Source organism: Cynocephalus volans, chromosome 11 (assembly GCF_027409185.1).
Source record: "Cynocephalus volans isolate mCynVol1 chromosome 11, mCynVol1.pri, whole genome shotgun sequence".
In the NCBI taxonomy this organism is placed as follows: domain Eukaryota; kingdom Metazoa; phylum Chordata; class Mammalia; order Dermoptera; family Cynocephalidae; genus Cynocephalus; species Cynocephalus volans.
The window spans coordinates 44,431,546-44,438,558 of NC_084470.1; positions in this window are offsets into that span (position 1 = coordinate 44,431,546).

The following is a 7,013-nucleotide window of genomic DNA, read 5'->3' on the forward strand; positions in this document are numbered from 1 at the left end:
TGGGCCAACCAGGACTGGACTAGCAAAGATATACAATGTATTGGGTGCCATCCACCATGGAAACATATAACTACTTAATTACAATATTTGCTATATACTATGGCTATATGAAGCAACCACATCTAGGGACAAGCATTTAGACTGAAAAAGCCAATCAAACAAATGTGACCATCATCTTTACTACTGACCAACGAATCTGTGCTCAAATCCACCATAGGTATGGAACCACCATAAAGTACTGCGATGCCTAATGAGAAATTATGAAGCTATTCTCAACTACAGACTGTACTATTTGCCAACTATACCAGACTCTTCAATAATGACTGCTATAGGGCCAGTGTGTCTACCTTCATCTATTTACAAATCACACAAGCTGCTTACCTCAGCTCCTAGGCCTTTGCACTTGCTTTGACCTCAGCAGATGAATAGATGGATGGTCCATTTTGTTCAGATCTATGTGGGCCGACTACCTTGAACACTTTTTCTCAGGTGTTTTTCTCTTCCTCTGCCCCAAATCTGTTTATGATAACAAAATCGCAACTAGTGGGTCCAGAAAAGAGACAACCTGGTTCATTCCTAAAAGAATAACGGATCTCAACTGGTCAGGTGTGAACATGCTTAACCCTGGAAAGTGCATGGAAGCCAAAGGGAAGTAAATAACTCTTTTTCTAGTACAGATATGGACAAATGGTCCCAAATGTCCTTCCATTACTCTTCTAGTTATTATGTTGTTGAATATGTCACTCCTGTCTAACTCAGCTGTAGGGCCCCAAGGGGCAAGAGGTTAAGAAAAATTTGGATGGCCATAGAAGTTCATTTCCTCCCTCATTTTGGTAGCTTATTGGAGAGAAGACTCAAGAGGTCTGAGTTAGCACAATGGACAAATACACGGATTCCAGCCCCTGAACTCTTGAGGGTCCCTTTTTCTAATACGGCCACTTTCTCTACCAGGGAGCTTCCATTCTTACCAAGTTGCATAACTACTCTGTTGCCCCCTCCAACTTCCCTATCAACATGTGCAGCACCATGGGGAAGGGTCCCTCTCTGCATGTGTCCATTTATACTCCAGCATAAATTATAGGATAATGGAAGCATTGTGTACAGGGAACTGACATGGACAGCTTTCCATATCAGTAAATTTCTATATGCCACTGTATGAATGTATTCCCCTGCTGATTCACACTTGAGTAAGAATATTCTTTAATCAGAGAATGCCTGTCAATGGCAGGAGCAACCACTTCTGATGCTAAGAGCACACACTCAAGGAAGTAGATTGATGTGTGGGATGTAAGAATGAGTGCATTAGTGGCCCCACTTTTTCACCCCTCCTTTACCATGCCCTTTGCCCGGTACTCTGTAATTCCTCCTCACTCTGACTCTGGGTTTGGGAACGCTAATAAATGTGACAAAAGAGGCCTGAAAAGCTCTTACTCTTTGGGGATTGTCCCTCTTGCCCCTTTACCACTGCCAGAATATGCCCAGGATAGCCTGCTGAGGAATGTGATAGATGTGTGGAGGAGGACCAACTTCCCCAGCTAACCATGAGCTGACCCAGAAGCATAAGCTTCCAGTCAACAGCAAGCCTATGTCCAGACATGTAAGCAAGACGGGAAGAGCCATACAACCTAAGCCATGACCCATACACTCATGCACTAAAGTAAAGTTTAGCCACTCATTTTTTGGGTGACTTAATATGCATTATTATTTGTGGTGACAGATACAAGGGATGGAGTCTCCATCCCTACCTCCCACTTCACAACGGCTGTTCTTATTAAGAGATATTTTCTTTCTCTGTTGCCTGTGTAGACTTCAGGTTTCACTTGACTCAGGATTCCGAGCGCAGGAGTGATAGGTTGACATTGGTTTGTCCAGTGGCAATAGCAAGTCCCAATCTGCTTCTGGTAGAATGATTTTTTTGCAAGTGTTATATGTTCTGAATACAGAGAAGAGGAGGAGGGTAACAGGTGGCTGGGCAAGGTATCCAGAAGTTAGGCCAAGTGCACAGGTGGTTAAGTCAGAAATTAAGGATCAAGGTGCCGGCCCGTGGCTCACTTGGGAGAGTGTGGTACTGATAACACCAAGGCTGCGGGTTTGGATCCCTATTCACTTTGGAGAGCATGGTGCTGACACCACCAAGTCAAGGGTTAAGATCCCCTTACTGGTCATCTTCAAAAAAAAAAAAAAAGAAATTAAGGATAAAATAAAAAGGGCTAAGTCATTGGAAATCTAGAGTTCACACTCCCAAATGATAAAGTGGGATCAACATAAGGAGGATTCAGGGCTGGCTAGCTAGCTCACTTGGTGCTGATAACATCAAGGTCAAGAATTTGGATCCCCATAGAGGCCAGCCATAAAAAGGAAGTAAAAGAGAAAACAAACAAACAAACAAAAAAAACCATAAGGATTCAGTAAATGCAACAAACAAGATTTAGCACCAAAAAGACTAAAGACTAATAGAATAATCTGAAAGAAAATGTAGTAAATGAAGTTAAAAACTCAATGGATCTGTTAAACAGCAAAATGGAATTAAAATTCAATGAATAGGTCAAATAGTTTAAGGAAAAAATTAGTATTTGGGGCTATCATCCAGCATGTAGCACAAAGAGATAAAGAAGTAGAAAATATTATAAAGGGGTTATGTGTTATATAGAGGATGGAATGAGAAGGTCCCCCATACATCTAATAGGGGACGTAGAACCAGAGGGAGAATAAGAAAAGGTAATTTCACCATTTTTCCACCCAAGCTTCACCATCAATTTGATGTTTGTTCTTACTTCAATTTTAGCAAAACTCATGTTGCTGTGATGGGGCACTTTTCAAACTGGTGTCTTATCCTTCTTAGCACCTCAAACTAGATCTTGTTCAGACATGTTATAACAAGTTAGTACAAGTTTGTTTTGGTGCAAAAATCTGAAATCTGTGCATAGGTTTTCATAACACACATTTTCCATAACTTTTTGAAGACCCCTTCATATACACACAAACTTAGTAAACAACAGAGGCAATGGTGTGTCTCAGAGAAGGGGTCACTCATTGAAACAGTAAACTAAATGGTGTGAGGTATTCATACCATACACAAAAATCAAGGTAGAATCAAGTACTAAAGATTCAAATCTTTAAACATTTTAGAAAGTATAGAACATTTCTGACCTTGAGGTAACACAGAAACAGAGTTAAAATATAAATCACAGACCACAAGAAGAAATTTCCAAGGCATACAGTTCTAACAAAGGATAATATCCATAATATGTCAAATGAAGAAAAAACTTCATTTCTTCATGAGGAAGAAAAAACCCAATATGAAAAAAAGGCAAAGGAAATAAACTCCCAGAAGTGTGGAAACCTAAATGGCCAATAAACAAAACAAAGGACAATCAGGTTCACCAGTAAATATGAGGAATGTAAAATAAAATGAGACACCATCGGGCCGGCCCATGGCTTACTCGGGAGAGTATGGTGCTGACAACACCAAGTCAATGGTTAAGATCCCCTTACCAGTCATCTTTAAAAAAAAAAAAAAAAAAAAAATGAGACACCATTTCAGTCCCAGACCAGCTAAAACGTTAGGATGAACTAATATTAAGAGCAGGACAGGGCCGAGCCCATGACGCACTCAGGAGAGTGCGGTGCTGGGAGCGCGGCAACACTCCCGCCGCGGGTTTGGATCTGGCCGGTGCACTCACTGGCTGAGTGCCAGTCACAAAAAGGCAAAAAAAAAAAAAAAAAAAAGAAAAGAAAAGAGCAGGACAGAAGAGGAGAAATAAGCACTCTCTCATACACTGCTATGGGAATATAAACTGGGTCTACACCTTTTAACCCAACAATTTACTTCTAAGTACAGGTACTTACCCAGCATATAAACTCACACATGTGAACAAGAAGGGATGTTCAAATATGTTTGTTCACTGTAACACTGAAATGGGGAAAAACGGAAAAACCATATTAAAATTTTTCTTTCAATAGGGGAATAAGAATTGTGACATGTTCATACAATGCAATACAAAATAGCATTTAAAGTGAATAAACCAGAGTCACATTTATCAGATAAATTTCAAAATACTGTTAACTGAAAAAGCAAGTTATAAAAGGAGATATATACCATAAATACCATGCTATACATTGTTTATGGATATATCTGTAAATATAGTACAGACAAAAACATAAAAAGGAAGATACCTACCAAATTCAATATAGTGTTTACCTTTGGAAAAGGAAGAATTAGATTAGATGTGGTGGTAGTTCAAAAGTATAAGTTTATTTTCTTTTTTAAACAAGGGACCTTGAAACAAATAATCCATTAAAGCTGGATAGTATCTTCAAGAGGTGTTATCTTCTGTACTTTCAGTGCTTGAAATATTTCAAAAATTAAAAATAAAAGTAGCCAAATGCAAAAATGTTAGAGAAAGACAGTACTTCCAAGCTTTTATTACACCGAATTTCTATAATACACATTACTTGTAGTATTATAATTTAGTCTAAAGAATAAAACTGATGTTAGTTTTTCTATTCTGTTTTGGGGTAGTCAGGCCTACGAAAACATTTTAAACTGGGGATTTAATTTCTCATAAGAGCATCACCAATTTTATTTCTCCTTGTTGGGGCACAATCCTTAGCGTGCTCATGACAGACACTATTGATCCCCAACTCAATGGCCCTATCTCTTGCTAACAGAGCCAACTTTATTCAGGTATCAGAAGGTGATATGCTTCAAAGGTAGGCCCCTTCACAATCTAAGGTGAAGGAATCTTGATTAAAGGCAATTACAATAATTCCATTCTTCATGTCAATAAATGATTTAGAAATGGGCATTTAAATACCTTTTAGTAAGACAAGTAGGTGAAGTCCACCAAGTGGCTTCTGCAAAAGGGAACATCTTAAAAGAAACACAGAAGAACAATTTCTTCTCTTCTTTAGACACTGTTGTGCAAGCAGATGATGCTTGGAGATGTCACCAGCATCTTCCTATTCCATAAAGGGTCAACTCTGAAGACAAAACTCACAGTAGAAGATGGATGGGCAGAAAAACATGGAAAGAACTTGGGTCCCTAATGCCGCCAATAAGCCACTGAATTTACCGGTCATGGAATTGCCCTACCCAGACTTTTTGTGAAAAAAGTTTTCCTTACTGTTTAAGTCACATTTAATTAGGTTTTCTGCTGTTTGCAGCTTACTGCATATTGATACAATGATCTTTACCAAACAAAACACAAAACTCTGAAGAAAGTACAAATTCCAGTGAGTTCTTGATGGTTATAACGACTTTGTTGTTCTCATATAGGCTGGAGGCAGGAATTTTGCAAACTACACAAATAGCTGTAGCGTTACCAGAACCCCGCAATTTTGATTCACACTTTCCCAATCATTGAACAATCCTAAAGAAAATATGCCCGTCTTGTTTTTAGCACTGTTAGCCACCTCTAGAAACATGAAAGAAAGTCCAAATTTGCTTCTTTGGAAATATTTAAAGGCCTTTAATCTGTAACATTCTTTTGTAACTCTTCATATGTGGTTCCCTAAATGTTTAAATATGTATTCTAACTTTCCAACAAGAGAAAGGAATAGGAAAGGAATTTGTTTCTTTTCTAGCTTTACCCCACACCTGGGCAGATCCACAATCCAGTATTCTATATAGGTATTCAACAAGGCTGTAGAGCCAACTCCACAACTATGGAGAAAGTTTTCATGTAAATATCATGCTTCTGTAATAAACTACAAAGGTATGAACATTTTAATTAAATGGATTTATTTTAAAAGATTATAAAAGATGACATAGAGAAAGATTAAAAAGACCCACAGGATTTAAACTGACAAATACAAAAACGACTGGCTATAAACAATGTAAAAATACATTTCCTAGTCCCCAAACAGAACATAACTTAAGTACAGTAATTATAAAATTTTTGTAGTATAAGTGTATTTCCCTTAACCATTTTAAACAATTTGTCTGTATAAAATACAACAAATTAAATTTACCACAGCTGTTAGTAAAAAAATTATTTTACATTTTAGTTTATCGAGTTTGCCCTTTTCTGTACATAACAGTGGTTTCTGGTCCCAAGTTCTCCTTGATCTTATTTACTACAATGGTCTTTTTACTCCTACTTCTTTCTACGATAGAATAGAGAGGCTAAACAATCATGGATCTCATAAAAAACAATGTGAAGGAAGGTTCTAAGAGTGACCAAAAATACCAGTGAACATAATCCTTTCCATTTCAGAAAGATAATAAATGGCCAAATAAGAGGCCCACTTCTGCACCAATGACACAAATGGGAGATGAAACCTCAGAACAAGCAGAGCTTAAGCTCAATGCCAGTATGTGTCAGGCCAGCTGAAAATATGTCTGTAGTCTCAACTAAGCCTAATGCATGGGTGGTGACCCTGAGATAGCCCAGATGATTTGCTGTGATTTCTAGATGGGTCTAGATGACATTTAAAATGATATAGTACAGTTTGATGTGAAATTCTACAATGTGCCTACTGTAAACTTTTAACCAGTCTTTATTCTTGGACCAAAGACCCAGCTATTTCTCCTCTCTTTGATGACATGCTCAATAAAAACAGCATCCATGATTGGTTCATCATCTTCCAAGTAGGTAGCAGTGACATCACCATCAACACTAGCATCCAAACTCCGATACAAATGGATAAGGTACTGAGTAAGTAAGACAGAGCAGAAAATATGTCTGGCTGTATCGACCAATTCCTGAGAACCACATTAGCCACATTCATGCAAATGAAACCCATCTACAACAAACGAATGTCAGATGAGAAATTTTGAAAATATGGAGTCATTAAACTGTATCACTAGAAACATGATTTTACTGTTTCAGAGAGAAATCTAGCCTGGGAGACCTCCATCAAAGTACTGAAGGATCTGACATAAGGGCTTATCACCTTAGCACTAGAGTCTCAGGTCAAAATTCTAGAGGAGGACAAGAAAGGTCTAGTCTGTGAACCACTTGGGCAGAAAGGTCCTATCCCAAGTGCCCTCTCTGTCTGGTTCTAAGACA